The sequence below is a fragment of the Pongo abelii genome, chromosome 10 (assembly GCF_028885655.2).
Source record: "Pongo abelii isolate AG06213 chromosome 10, NHGRI_mPonAbe1-v2.0_pri, whole genome shotgun sequence".
Lineage (NCBI taxonomy): Eukaryota > Metazoa > Chordata > Mammalia > Primates > Hominidae > Pongo > Pongo abelii.
Window position 1 is genome coordinate 98853878 of NC_071995.2, and position 15733 is coordinate 98869610.

At 39.0% G+C, this 15733-nt stretch overlaps 1 protein-coding gene across 3 annotated transcripts in view; it reads left to right on the forward strand.

The window, feature by feature from the left end:
- Window positions 1-71: 71 nt before the first annotated feature.
- Window positions 72-15733, forward strand: part of SCYL2 (SCY1 like pseudokinase 2) — a 71191-nt gene continuing 55529 nt past the window's right edge. The window contains exon 1 of one of the 3 annotated variants that reach the window (XM_024257176.3): window positions 72-323. The gene's annotated coding sequence lies outside the window, so the exon portion shown is untranslated. Of the gene's footprint in view, window positions 720-15733 lie in introns of all 3 variants that reach the window. The other 2 variants (XM_024257177.3, XM_024257178.3) reach the window with 2 other exon arrangements.

Here is a 15733-nt window from a genome sequence, read left to right on the forward strand (position 1 = left end):
TATAGCCCCGCCCCCACTGGCACCCGGGGGCGGAGAGAAGTCCTGGCTCCGCCTCTTCCGAACCAGCAGGAAGTGACGTCATGCCCACGGCCGGCTGGTCTTTTAGTCTTTTTCCCCCTCCCTTACTCTTCGTCCCCGGTCCCTCCCCTCCCCACCCCTTTCCCTCCAGCTCCGACGTTTGCGGCCGCGGGGGCGGCGAAGGATATGGAGTAAAGCTGGAGTCAGTGGCCAGGCACGAAGGCAGAGCAGGAACAGCCAGGCGGCGTTTATTAGGGGGGCGGGGGGAAGAGCCCCAGCACCGCCTCTCCTGGAAGAAGGAAGAGGTAAGTGACCGGCCGCCGGCACCGAGCGACCTCCCTCACCGGCCGCGCTCTCGCCTGGGCTCCCGGGGCCGGCGAGGAGGGAATGGAGGACTCGCGCCCGGGGTAGGCCTCCCAGGGCCGCCCAGGCTGGTGAGTGTTGCCTGGTGACGGGCCTGCCGGCGGCCAGCCGGGCGATCGGCGGTCGGCGCCCGCGCAAAGCGGGGCTGGGCGAGCAGCGAGCTCCGGGGAACGGATCCGAGAGGGCCGAGTCCTCGAAAGAGGCCTTGAGGCGACGGGAGACCCGGGATCGGAGTCAGCTGCCGGAGGGAGAGCCCCCCATGCCGGCTTGAGAGCTCCGGTTTCGGTGGTGGAGAACGTCGTACCTTTCGGGGACATTGGACACTACTCTAGGACCGGGTGAGAGAGTTCCCCTCAGTTCTGAGGTCCGGAATCCTGCAGCCTGGGTCACCAGCCAGGGCCCTGCCGCCCGCCGTCCGCCGTCCTTCTTTGACAGTAGCTTTAGTTCTGGAATGGAAGGTTATTGTGTGTGAGGTGGGTGGGGCAGGTATTTTGTTAAGACAAAAAACCCCACCGGTTACTCCTGCAGTCTTGTTTTTCTAAGCGGGAGAAAACGGATGGAGGAAGGTTTAGACCGATAAAGCTTGCAAAAACTTCTTGGACTCTGAGCACATACCTGTGATCCGTAATTAAGGAGACCGTATTATCAAATCCACCCTCTAAGGCACTCGAGGAGGTTCCAGACAAGCCGCTTAAAAGCGCTATGCCTGTAGTGACTTCATTAGAAGGTGTCAACTATTTTTTAGTACGTCAAAGTCAGGAATTATTTGTGATGACACTTTCTAAAAACATTGGATTCTATGAATGAGTTTTCTAAGTAGTATATCTCCGTTCTGAAAAATAAATAGTTTAGCAAAAATGCTCCAAATCAGCCTGTCACTGTAAAACCCCATCGTGTTCTGGTGATGGCTTGAAAGTCAGGTGCTTGAAGATTCCTTTTGGACTTTGCAGGTTTGTTGTTGTTTGGTTTGCTGTCTTATTCTTTAGCACAAATATTTTAAAAATATTTAAAAATGAAATCAGCTGAGTATATAAATTACTTCTTGAGGCAACATTAAACTGTAGTCATGAAGAATGCTTTTGGGGGATTGTGTAAAGGAAGGGAACCTAATGGAAGGTGAGGGCCTTCATTCTCTTTAGATTTACATTACTCACATGCAGAAACCTATTTTGTCTCTAAGATTCATACATACCCAGTAAAATAAATGCAGACACATTGTACTTCTATACTATGGAATACTTTCTAGACAGATCAACCCTGATACTGGGAATAACTACTCATATTCACATGTTTGAAATTCATGATATACCTCCCTTCCCCCACCCCAAGAAGAAAAATAGCTCCTCTTATTGTGTTTAACTCCGTGGGTAGCATCACTATCCATTCCTTTCTATAGAAATTGAAGTTTGACAATTCCTCTCTCATGCCTCATACTCAGTCTCTCATGAAGTCCTGTTGATTTTGCCTCTTGAGTATCTCTTGACTCTTGTCTGCTCTTCGTCTGTAACAGTAGTCCTGTTCCAAGCCTCCATCATCTCTCATCGTGACTACTTCCGTAGCCTGCTGATTATGGTCTGCTTGCATCTACTATGGTCTCCTGTAGTTCTCCAAACCAGACTTAGTGACTTTTTCAAAATGCAGACCTAATAACATTGTCTTAGTGTTTAAAATCTTTCAGTGGCTTCTCACTATTTTTAAGTAAGTCGAACACATTAACATGCCCTACAAGCCCTGCATAGTCGGTCCCCTTTCCAAACTCATCTCCACTGTGCTTTCTGACATTCCCTTTCTCCCCTAGTCACCCTGTCTTTTTTGTTCTCCTGCTTCAAGTATGTGGCCTTGGTTATGCTACTTCCTCTGCTTGGAAATGCCCTTCCTTTCTTTTTTTAGCCAATTATGCCTATTCATCATTCAGCTCACTTCAGGGAAGACTTTCCTGATTTGAATAGATGCTCCTGATTATATGTTCTTACCACACCATTGAAGAGTTGCCATGTTTATTAATACTTAATAAATTAATTAGACGTTCCTCATCTCCTGATGTGTAAGTGCTTAATGTTTGTTAAATGAATGAATTCATTTAATGCTTACTGAGTGTGCCAAGAATTGTACTAAACATTTTACTTCATCATCACTGTTAGTCCTTATAACAGTCACTTGAGGTACAGCTAGCTTTTCCCCTTTTTATAGATTAGAAATAGTGTTAGGGTGGGTAGTTAGTTGGTCATGGTTCTAGTAAATATTAGAATTGGCATTTGAACTCAGATTTCCTTACCACTGAAGAGTGTGTACTTAACCATATAACTTAATTTTAACACTTTGCTGTTCATCAGAATCACTTAGGGAGCTTTCTCGGGATACAGATACACTTCATCTTTATAGGTTCCGATTCCAAAGGTTTGAGATCCTACATAGGCATCTGTATGGTTTAAGAAGTCATCCAGGTTATTTAGATGTTCACCAGAATTTGAAAACCACTGTCTTAGACAGTACTTGTGTTTTATGAGTTTGTTTTCATACATTGTATTTGAGATTTTATACTTTTTTTTTTTTGAGACGGAGTGTCACTCTGTCGCCCAGGCTGGAGTGCAGTGGCGCCATCTCGGCTCACTGCAAGCTCCACCTCCCGGGTTCACGACATTCTCCTGCCTCAGCCTCCTGAGTAGCTGGGACTACAGGCGCCCGCCACCATGCCTGGCTAATTTTTTGTATTTTTAGTAGAGAAGGGGTTTTACCGTGTTAGCCAGGATGGTCTCGATCTCCTGACCTTCGTGATCCACCCACCTCGGCTTCCCAGAGTGCTGGGATTACAGGCATAAGCCACCACGCCTGGCTGAGATTTTGTACTTTATTAAATTAAGGAAGAACTGTAGACTTTAAGGAAGTGATCATTTAGTCTAATTTCCTACCCAGTTATTCCTTGTCCCTCTTCTCTAGCTGGAAGGCCTGAATAGTGAGAAACTGTCACCCCTCTGCTACTGCTTTAAAAAAAAAATTACAATAATTTCCAGAATCTGATTAACTTCTTGTTGAAAAACTATATAGTTCACTGATTACATGGGCTGGAAGTGGCTTCAAAAAACTTGGATGTAATCTTTCCTCAGATCTTACTTATTGTTTAAATTACTAATTTGATATTTAAGCATATGTTGCCTGAAATTTCATGTTTTTTTTTTTTTTTAAATATTTTTATTTACATAGAGGCAGGGTCTCACTATGTTGCCCAGGCTGGTCTCGAACTCCTGAGCTCAAGTGATCCTCCTGCCTTGGCCTCCCAAAGTGCTAGGATTACAGGCGTGAGCCACTGCGCCTGGCCTCATGTTGCTTTTTAAATCTCATTGTACAGTGGTCTTAAAATTTGTGACCAATGACAGAAACTGAATGTTTTACTTCTTGTTTCTCCCACTGCATTTAGCATGGTGCTTTTCACCTAATAGGTACCCAATAATTTGTGTACTAACTTGGCTGTACATTGCTAAGTCTCTTCAGTTTTTTATGTTCGTTTTTAAAATCAGGCTTGTCTTCTGTAATCTGTTCTGGCTCAACTGTGTCTGATAATTAGATACTCTTTGTAATTGTAAAGAGAATGATTATACTCAGCTGGTTTAATCTTTGTTCTGTATAAGATTAAACATGATTTCTGTATAGAACAAAGAAGAGCATTATCCAGTTTTTAAAAACTTTCTTTTAAAAAACTTCTAGTAATCTCTGAGTGCTCCCACAAGCAGAAATGTATATTTCAAGAATACATCTTAAGGCCAACTCTGGCCTTAAGGTTAGCCCTGCTCCTTGCAGAGCAGCAAGAAAAAAAAAAAAAAAAGAGAGAGAGAGAATATCTTAAGATCATCTTTCTTTAGATACAAACAGGTAAGTACTGCATATGGGAGTATAAGCACACATATTTTCCCCCAGATTTTGTGAAGCATTTAACCGTATTTCATGTCTTCTGAATGTAATTCTTGAATGTAATTCTTAATTAGAATTACAAAAATTCGTTGAATAACTATAAATGATTATATAAATGGTATTCTCTTATTTTCAGGCATTTACATACAAATCTCAGACCTTTGTGCCCCTTTAAGGGATAAAGCAAACTATTTTGAGTTTCTTTGTTTTATATTGTTCTTTGTAGTCAGTGTCTATTATTTTGTGCTTTTTGAAAGTCTAGTCTCTGCTAGGTGCCATGAGACTGAAAGTTATTAAATGTAACTTCATTGCCAGATGTAATTACAGTAAGCCTTTTATTTGCATTGCAGTGACTTCAACAAAAATGGAAGCTCATTCTGCTTTATAATATTTTATTCTTGGGATTGTAAGCTTGGGAAGCTGGGGAAAAAATAAAAATATATTGTTGGGGAAGTATAGGACTGTTTGTAGTCATGTTGTTTGAAAATTCAAGAAGTCTTTCTTAAGCATAAATATGATTTTACCTGTTACATTTCTTACTGTATCTAGAATTCATGAGCAGGCAGGACTGAAAGAATTGGCAGTTCCTTTCAGCTACCTGCTGTCAGGTGCTGTAATACTCATCCTACTTTCTGCCAGGTGCACGTAAAATCTAGTATTACAACAGATCTACATACAGGTTCTATTGAAAGCCAGGTGATGGCTGAGCTAGATGGTAGAGAGATACACAATCTTGGTATCATACTGAAGCTACCCCAAATCCTATTTTGACTGAGATTTAGGAAGGGAAGATGGTTGAATTTCAAGTGAATTATAATAAATGGTGTACAATGAAAAATGCCTTACATGACTAAGAATTTCCATCATTTATAACTTTGTCATTGGAAAATATAGGCTTTTTTCTTCATTAATCAAAGGAAAAATGAAAAGCTATCATTTTAAGAAAAGATATTTGGACTCTAGGTTTCTTACATGTCAAATGGCTATGCTAATAATTCAAAATCTCGTTTAAGTTCGGGTCTTATTTTACAGGCTCGTTGGAGGTTACTCTGTCTTTGGCCTTCTGTAATTTTCATGGTATTCTTCTTGGGTCTCCTTGGGTGATATTTTTCAAGGCCATAGTCTACCATACTGGCTCATGGTGCACCAATTTTTACCTTCAGTCTGGACGGTTTTTTCTAAGTTTTTGGCCTGCATGTCTAAATACCTACTAGATATCTCCATCTGAGTGTCATTCAGGCAGCTCAAATTCTACAAGTCCAAAGTTGAGTTCTTCCCCTATAAAACAACTGGCTTCTATATGTCCTTGGTAAATGGCTTCATCTTCCACCTAGACTCTGAAATTGGGGGTGGGGTAGGATTCTTAGTTTTGTCCTTTTCTTCTCTTGGTGTTAACTTATTTCTTAATTTTTCCTTTCTTCTCCTTTCTCACTGCTATTTTTGTAAATCAGCAACCCTTCTCCCTTGAAAATTTTGTTTAAAATGTGAAATATAACACATGAAAGTATATAACGTAGTTTAACATGTAAATACGAAATAAATATCTGTATAACTAGCACCTTTGAAATACCTCCTTTACCCGCCATCTCTTCTCTATCTTCCTTGTCCGTATTTCCTTTATTTTCTTGCTTCATATATATTCTGAATTATAAACATCCCTGAATTGCATATTGAAGTTCTCTTCAGTCTTGCCATATTCTCAGCCTCCACCTTTAGTATATCTTTCACTCTGCTTGATAGAGTGATTGATCATCTTACTGATGCCTGAGACCCTTCTGTGGCTTCCATAGCTTGATTTCTTACTACTCAGTGTCCTTGGTGATCTGGCTTTTTAGCCTCCTTTGCCATACTTTCTTCTTTTTCTTCAGCTTTTAACTGAACTTGGTTTTTACTTTGTGATTTTACTCCTACAGTTCTCCTATCCTTTATCCAGTTTACTCCTCTAGCATTAGCATTACTGTTTTTGGGAAACATTCTATTCCTCTTCTTTTTGTTCCTGTAACACTGTGCATGTATATTCTGTAGCGTTTTATCACTCTGTAGGCTAGTGCTGTGGTGGTTTTACTTGTCTGTCTTTCCCCTTTGTTGTAAGATTTTTCATAGCTTATTTTTCATTTACTTCCTTCCCAGTTTCTCATATGGTATCAGATACATAGTGGATACTCAGTAAATATTAAACCACCAAATGAATTTCCATGCCTGTTCTCTGCCGTACATACATCAGTGTTGACTCTGGATGATGGATAGCATCTCAAATTTGAATATCAATTCTGAAAATATACTTTGTTTTCATATGTAACTCTAGTTTGTAGACCACACGGTAGTCTTCCTCTCTTACATATCTTGGCACATGGTATTATAATCCCTTCCGGAATACTCCTTCCCCCCTTACTTTATAGTTTTGAGCCCATCTGAATATTTCCATAGCATGTACATTCTTACTACAAGTTAATTGCTGTAACTCTTTGGAGGACTGAGTCTGCTATAGGACGGAGTCCCTAAAAAGCAGAACCTCTGTATTCTCAGTGTATAACAAGATGCATGGCATTTAATATATAGCTTGTCAGGCAGTGTTAGAAGAATAGATATGTATGGTTTTACATAGAATTTTATATCCTTTCACCTTCCCATCAAAATCAACAGCAGATGTTCATAGAGAACAACTTGGCATAGCCAGTAAATGTTTTCATAATGCCAGTAGCAACATTTTCTAGCTGCTTACAAAAATGCAGCATTAAATTAAAAAGGGAAAGTGAGTCTCCATTTCCATTTACAGACAGTTCAAATCTTTAATAGAAGAAAGTGGGTTATATTTACGTAAGTATAATTTCATTAATAGAGAAAACAGGATACAAACTACCTGAGATCAGTGGTCTTCAAATATTTTTGCTTGTGTATCCAATAATTTTGAATAACGTGCTCCTTTTGCAGATTTTTTAAGTTGATCACAGCTGGAGTTTTTTGTCAAGAGTTTAAATAGTTGCAAAAGATCTAATTTCTAAATTGTTGTATATTGTGATAGTGCTTTACTTTATCAAAATCTTGGAGTTTATCAATTGAAATAAATGTGTTCCTGTATATCTCTGTGACAATCATCTTCTTAACTGTAGTTCTGTGATAGCTAAGGCATGGGTTCTTGTTGTTATTAACATCTGTCCTGAAAGAAGCAAGGTACAGCCTCCTTCAGTATTTTTTTTTATCAAACTTCCTTGTGCTTTACTCTTAAGTGGCTTTCTTTTAGAATTAAATCCACAGATTGCATCCCCCTCCTCCCACAAAATTTTTTACACCTAGGAAAATGGCCTACAGTAACACTGGGATGGCTGAGAGAAATACTTTGTTTTAGTCAAGTGGGAAAAAATTGTGAACAAAGAAGTGGTTAAGGAAAATCTTCAGGACATAGACTTGGTCTCAGGCAAATCAGTTTTAGGAAAGAGTACACATGGAAGTTGACAATTTGGAGAGTGATAGGGCTTTAAAACCTTGGTTTGTGCCATAGACCCTTTTGACAATTTAGTAAAGCCCGTGGATCGCTTCTCACAATAATATTTTAGAATCAGTTTGTCACTTTCTACAGAAAGCCTGCTGGGATTCTGGTTGAATTGCATTGAGTTTCTAGATTATTGGGGATAATTGACACATTAACCATATTGAATCTTCCAATTCATGATCGCGGTATATCGTTCCATTTATTTAGGTTTTCTTCAGTTTCTATTAGCAATATTTTGTTTTCATTGTATAGATCTTGCATAGCTTGTTAAATTTATTCATAGGTATTTCATGTCCTTGAAACAGTATTTTTAAATTTTATATTTTCTAATAGAAATACATAGAAATGCAATTTCTTTTTTTTTTTTTTTTTTTTTTGAGACAGGGTCTCACCCTGTCACCCAGGCTGGAGTGCATTAGTGTGATCACAGCTCACTGCATCCTCAACCTCCCAGGTTCAAGTGATCCTTCCACCTCAGCCTACTGAGTAGCTGGAACTGCAGACATGTGCTACTGCTCCTGGCTAATTTTTAAAAACTTTTTGGAGTCTTGATATGTTACCCAGGCTGATCTCAAACTCCTGTACTCAAGCAATCCTTCCACTTCACCCTCCCAAGGTGCTGGGATTACAGGCATGAATTACTATGCCCAGCCTAGAAATACAATCTTTTCAAATATGTTGTTCTTGTATTCTACTATCTTGCCAAACTCATGTATTCGTTCTGATAGCTTTTTTGTAGATTCATTCCTTCTGATGTTCTGTGTATGCAGTTGTGTCATTTGGGAATAAATTATTTTCTCTCTTCGCAGTCTGAATGCCTTTTATTTCATTTTCTTGCTTTATTGCCTTGGTTAGGACCTCTATTGGAATATTGAATAGAAGTGGTAAAAGTGGGTATACTTACCTTGTTCTGAAACTTAGGGAGAAAAGTGGTTAGTATTTTATCTTTAAATATAATGTTAGCTGTAAATATTCAGAGGTGCTATTTATCAGGTTGAGGAAGTTCCTTCCTGTTCTTAGTTTCCTGAGAGTTTTTATTATGAATTGGTATTGAATTTTGTCAATTTTTTTTCTGCCTCTACTGAGATTATCTTGCTTTTTTTCATTATTCAGTTAATGTGAATTACCTGGATTCATTTTTAAAAGTTGAATTAACATTGCATTCCTGAAGTGAACCCCATTTGGTCGTGAGGTTGGATGTGATGTTCTAATATCTTAAGGATTTTTACATATTAACAAGGGACATTGGTTTGCAATTTTATTGCCACGGGATTATTTGGTTTGATGTCAAGGTAATGCCGACTACATAACATGAAATGGAAAGTATCCTCTCCTCTTCTATTTTCTGGGGGAGTTTGTATAGACTTGGTATGATTTTTTTCCTTAAATGTTTGATGATATACCCTATTCATTTAGAAGCTTTAGAATTAGAATCTGTAGAATTTCTGTTATTGGTCATTTGTGTCTTTTAAAATTTTTATTTTCTTTCTTTTTCTTTTTATTTTTGAAACAGGATCCCACTCTTTGTCACGCAGGCCAGAGGGGAGTGGCACAGTCATGGCTCACTGCAGCCTTGGCCTCCCAGGCTTAAGCAATACTTCCACCTCAGCCTCCCAAGTAGCTGGGACCATAAGCACACACCACCATGCCCTGCAAATTTTATTTTATTTTTTTTTTTTGTAGAAACAGGGTCTCCTTATGTTGCTTGGGCTGGTCTTGAACTCCTGGGCTCAAGTGATCCTTCAGCTTTAGTGTCCCAGAGTGTTGGGATTACAAGCATGAGTCACTGCACCTTGCTAAAATTTTCTTGATCAATTAGCTAGAGTTTTACTGATTTCATTGATCTTTTCAAAACTTTTTTTTTTTACTTCATTGGATTTTTTTTTCCTCTTTTTCGTTTCTCTATTAAATAAATATTACATTAAATTCAATCTCTTTCATTGATTCCTCCTCTTCTGTCTACTTATTTTAATTTTCTCTTTTTCTGACTTCCTAAGGTGGAAGCTTAGACCATTATTATGGACTTTTAAACTCCCTAACATAAACATTTACAGCTATAGATTTCTTTGTAAGTACTGCGTTAGTTACGACCCACAAATTTTCATTTTCGTTTTCATTCTCTTCAAAATATTTTAAAAATTTCTTTGTGATTTCCTTTTTAGCCCTTGGATTATTTAAAAGTGTTGATTAATTTCCATATATTTGCAGTTTTTCTATATATTTTAATCTATTATTGATTTCTAGTTTAATTTTATTGTAGTCAGAGAATAGTTTGTATTATTTCAGTAGTTATAAGTATTTTGAGACTCGTTTCATAGCCCAACATATAGTTCATTTTAGTGAATGTTACATGTCTACATGAAAACAATTTTTAGTCAAGTGGTTACATGTCTACATGAAAACAATTTGTCATTTGTAGAGGTCAGGTTGTTTGATAGTGCTGTTGAAGTCTATCCTTACTGATTTTTCTCTCTGCTTGGTCTGTGTCTGTTACTAAGTGAGAACTCTTGAAGTCTCCAACTATAATTATGAATTTGTCTGTTTCTTCTGTCAGTTCTGCCACTTTTTGCTGCATTTATTTTGAAGTTCTCTTATTGGGTGTGTACATATTTAGTATTGTTATATCTTTTTGGTGAATTGACAACTTTGTCATTACAAAATGACCTCTTTGTCTTCAAGCTTATTCTGTTACTAATATTGCCACTCCAGCTTGGTATACTTTGACATTCTTTTACCTGTGTTTTTATACTTTTAAAGTGGCTTTTTGTAAGCAGCATATAGTTAGGTCTTGCTTTTTTATCCAATTTGACAACCTCTGCCTTGTAATTGAAATTTTAAATTATTTACACTTAATGTGATTTTTTGATATGGTTGGATTTAAGTCAACCATCTTGCTATTTATTTTGTATTTGCCGCATTTGTTTTTTGTTCCTTCCTCTTTTCTGCTTTATTTATATTCAGTTTACTTTAGGGTTTATTTTATCTCTACAATTTAGTTATATCACTTTATTATTTTGTTGTTATTTTTATTTTGTTATTATTCTAGGGTTTACAGTATATATCTTTTAACTTTAAATACCACAACCTGCCTTCAAATGATACTGTACTGCCTCAAATAAAATGTAAGGATCTTTAAAAAATATGCTTACATTTCCCCTCCTGTTCTTTCTTGTCACAGTTTCTTCTACATATAATAAACACAATACATTTTTATTATTTTTGCTTTAAATGATCAACTATCTTTTAAAGATATTGTGACATGGAAAGTATTTTTTAATATACCCACATCATTTTTTATTTTTATGGTTCTGCTTTAAAAACTTTTAAGTTTTTTTTTTTTTTTTTTTTTTTTTTTTTAGAGACAGTGTCTTGTTCTGTCACCCAGGCTGGAGTGCAGTGGTGCAATCACAACTCACTGCAGCCTCCACCTCCTGGTCTTAATTGATTCTTCTGCCTCAGCTTCCTGAGTAGATGAGACTACAGTCAGATGACACCATACCTGGATAATTTTTCTATTTTTTGTAGAGATGGGGTCTTACTGTGTTGCCTAGGCTCATCTCGAACTGCTGGGCTCAAGTGATCCTCCCAGCTCTAATAGTTTTTATAGTGATTATCTGTTGTTTTTCTGAAAATGTCTTTATTTCACATTGAGTTTTGAAAGTTTTTTCCCCAACCTGTAGAATTCTAGGTTGACAGTTTCCTTTAGCAGTTTAAAGACCTCATTCAGTTGTTCTTTGGCATGTGTTGTTTCTGCCAAATTTGGGGAAATTCTTTTTTTTTTTTTTTGAGATGGAGTCTTGCTCCCTCGCCAAGCTGGAGTGCAGTGGTGCGATCTCGGCTTACTGCAACCTTCACCTCCCGGGTTCAAGCAATTCTTCTGCCTCAGCCTCCTGAGTAGCTGGGACTACAGGCGCTCACCACCATGCCCAGCTAATTTTTGTATTTTTAGTAGAGATGGGGTTTCTCCATGTTTGCCAGGATGGTCTCCATCTCTTGACCTTGTGATCTGCCTGCCTCAGCCTCCCAAAGTGCTGGGATTATAGGCGTGAGCCACCGCGCCCGGCCAGTCTGGGGAAATTCTTATCTTTGTTCTTATATGTAATTTACCTGTTTTCTGTGGCTGCTTTTAAGATTTTTCTTTTAATCACTGATTTTCAGCTATTTGGTATATCTATGTATGGTTTTCTTTGTGTTTATCCTGTGTGTGGTTTATTTAATTTCTTGGAGCTTTGTATAGCAGCAGTCCCCAACCTTTTTGGCACCAGGGACCGGATTCGTGGAAGACAGTTTTTCCACGGATGGGGGGTGGGGGGCTTGGTTTCAGGGTGAAACTCTTCTACTTCAGATCATCAGGCATTAATTAGATTTTCATAAGGAGCACACAACCTAGATCCCTCGCATGTGCAGTTCACAGGAGGGTTCAGGCTCCTATGAGAATCTATTGCTGCCACCCATCTGACAGGAGGCGGAGCTTAGGCAGTAATGCTTGCTCAACTACTGCTCACCTCCTGCTCTGCAGCCCGGTTCCTAATAGGCCATGGACTGGTACTGATCTGCGGCCTAGGGGTTGGGGTCTACTGTTGTATAAGTCACATCGTCTTGCTTCTTGGCATGTCTGATAGTTATTGATTGCCTGCTTAATATTGTGAATATTACATTGTTTAGTATCTGAATTTTTTTGTGCATGTTATGTGTTTTTCATGACTATTAGGTTTTGTTCTGGTAGGCAGTTTAGTAATTTATTATTACTTTGGTCATTTGAGAATTGATTTTAGAGTAGATTTAGATTAGCTTTTACTCTAAGGGTGGTTTACCCCACTATTAAGGCATGGTTCTTACAGGTTTCTGCTGAATGTCTTAGTGGTCAGTGAAGACTCACTACTCTGGCTGACAAGATATCGAATGATTTGTAGCCTTGTGTGAACTTTGAAACTATTCAACTCATAGCTCTCCAGTTTGGTTCTTGCCAGACCTAGTGGAGTGTCACACTATGCATAAGCATGTGTGGGACCAGGGAACAGAGCATGAAGGGGACCGGTTTGCCTTTTCTTCAGCATAGCTTCATTCACTTTGAAATTGTATCTCAGAACTTTCATCTACCTCCGCATTCTTGAATGCCAGTTTGTCCCTCCACCTTCTCAATTCAGCTGGATAGCTACCTGGAATTCTGCTCTATGCTCTGTAGTTTGGAATGTGCCTCTGGGGCAATCCTGGTTCTCTTGTTCTCTTTCTTACTGGGATCAAAGGCTCTTGCTGCCTGTTTAATGTCTGAAAAAATGTGTTTCATACATTTTGTTCAGTTTTCTAGTTGTTAAAAGCAAGAGGGCAAATTCACTCTTTGTTCCTCCCTCATGGCCAGAAGTTAGAGTGATTTATTCATTTATTTACTTAGAGTAATATTTTTAAATGTATGAAATAAAATGTATAGAAAAAATTATTTTGAAATAATTGTAATAACATTTTCATAACTACAAAATGGTTTTATATATGTTTAATGCATTCAATAATAAAACCTAGTATGGGGGCCTAATAATACCTCTAATTCTCTTTGAAGTCTTTACCTGACTCCAGATTAGGAACTGCTACCTTCAAACTGTCTATGCCCATGTATTCCCTGAAAAGTCTTCATGTAACCCTAGAGATACAGACATTCTAGTTTGAAGAAAGCTTCCTTTAGCTTTCTTCAACTAAAGATGTCAACAGACATCATCACAATTAGAGTCTATTTTAATTTACCAAAGGAGAAAAGTTAAGCCTGGCAATTACTAATTATTAATACAGGTTGAATATCCCTAATCCAAAAATCTGAAATGCTCCAGAATCTGAAACTTTTTGAGCAGTGACATGGTGCTTAAAGGAAGTGCTCTTTGGAGCATTTCGGATTTTGGATTTTTGAATTAGGATTGCTCAGTCAGTAAGTATATAATGCAAGCATCCAACATCTGAAAAAATTAAAAAATCCAAAACACTTCTGGTCCCAAGCATTTAGGATAAATATTCAACGTGTAACAACTACTGATCATTATGCTTATTAAAAATTACCAATTAAATGATAAGTATTCATTAATGACACTAGTCATTAATAACAAAGCTATGTAAAATTCTAAAAATAATCTTCTGACTTTATGCTTGTATGTATTTTATTGTCCCTTTACCATCAGTGCTTTGTTTTTTTTTTTTTTTTTTTGAGATAGAGCCTGGCTGTCACCCAGGCGGGAGTGCAGTGGTGCTGTCTCAGCTCACTGCAGCCTCCCCCTCCCGGGCTCAAACGATCCTTCCACCTCAGCCTCCCAAGTAGCTGGGACTACAGGCACATGCTGCCATTCCTGGCTAATTTTCGAATTTTTTGTAGGGACAGGGTTTCTCCATGTTTCGCAGGCTGGTCTCGAACTCGTGAGCTCAAGTGATCCACCTCCATCAGCCTCCTAAAGTGCTGGGATTACAAGCCTGAGCCACTATGCCTGGCCAATGCTTCTCTTTTAGGAAATATTCTTAAATGATTTCATAGTTGAATGTAATTATTATTTTAATAACAAAACTTTTTATAAAATACCAATTTGGGCTAGGTGTGGTGGCTTATTTATGCCTGTTCTCAGCACTTCGGGAGACCAAGATGGGAAGATCACTTGAGGCTAGGAGTTTGAGACCAGCCTGGGCAACATAGCAAGACCCTGTCTCTACAGAAAAATAATAATAAAGAAAATAGGCTGGGTGCATTGGCTCACGCCTGTAATCCGAGCACTTTGGGAGTCCGAGGCGGGCAGATCACGAGGTCAGGAGATCGAGACCATCCTGGCTAACACGGTGAAACCCTGTCTCTACTAGAAAATAGAAAAAATTAGCTAGGCGTGGTGGTGGGCGCCTGTAGTCCCAGCTATTCGAGAGGCTGAGGCAGGAGAATGGTGTGAACCTGGGAGGCAGAGCTTGCAGTGAGCCAAGTTGGTGCCACTGCACTCCAGCCTGGGTGACAGAGCGAGACTCCGTCTCAAAAAAAAAAAAAGAAAGTACAAGTTTATTGCTTAGTAAAGCATTAGCATCTTTTAAGTTGTATATTGTTGTTTTTAATGTGAAGTGATCAACACCTGTGAAAAGGGGTGGAAAAAGAAAAAATAAGAATAAATGTTTAATGTGAAGTGAGAGTCAGACCTTCTATATTTGTTGTTGTTGTTGTTGTTGTTGTTTTTGAGACAGTCTCGTGCTGTCACCCAGCCTGGAGTGCAGTAGTGCGATCTCGACTCTTGACTCACTGCAGCTTCCATCTCCCGGGTTCAAGCAATTCTTGTACCTCAGTCTCCCTAGTAGCTGGGATTATAGGCAAGCGCCGCCATGCCTGGCTAATTTTTGTATTTTTTGTAGAGATGGTTTTTTGCCACGTTGGCCAGACTGATTTTGAACTCCTGGTTTCAAGTGATCCTCCTGCCTCAGCCTCCCAAACCCCACAAACCCCCACAAACCCCACTTTTAGTCTTTTTTTTTTTTTTTGAGATGCAATCTCACTCTGTCACCAAGGCTGGAGTGCTGTGGCGCAATCCCAGCTCACTGCAACCTCCACCTCCTGGGTTCAAGTGATTCTTGGGCCTCAGCCTCCCAAGTAGCTGGGACTACGGGCACCCGCCACTATGCCTGGCTAATTTTTGTATTTTTAGTAGAGATGGCATTTCACCATGTTGGCCAACGGGTCTCAAACTTCTGACCTCAGGTGATCTGCTTGCCTTGGCCTCCCGAAGTGCTGGTATTATAGGCGTGAGCCACCATGCCCATCCCCCACTTTAAGTCTTAAAGGATCAATGTTATACAGTTGAGCAATATTCATTCTCTTTCTTAATGTCATTGTCAAGTGTGAGTATATCTTTTCCTGGTCAGTGAGAACTGAGGTTGAAACGAACAGTTTGATATCTGGACTTACATTTGTACTAAAGTGTATTGGGTTCTCTGAAGATAAAACCAACATACAAC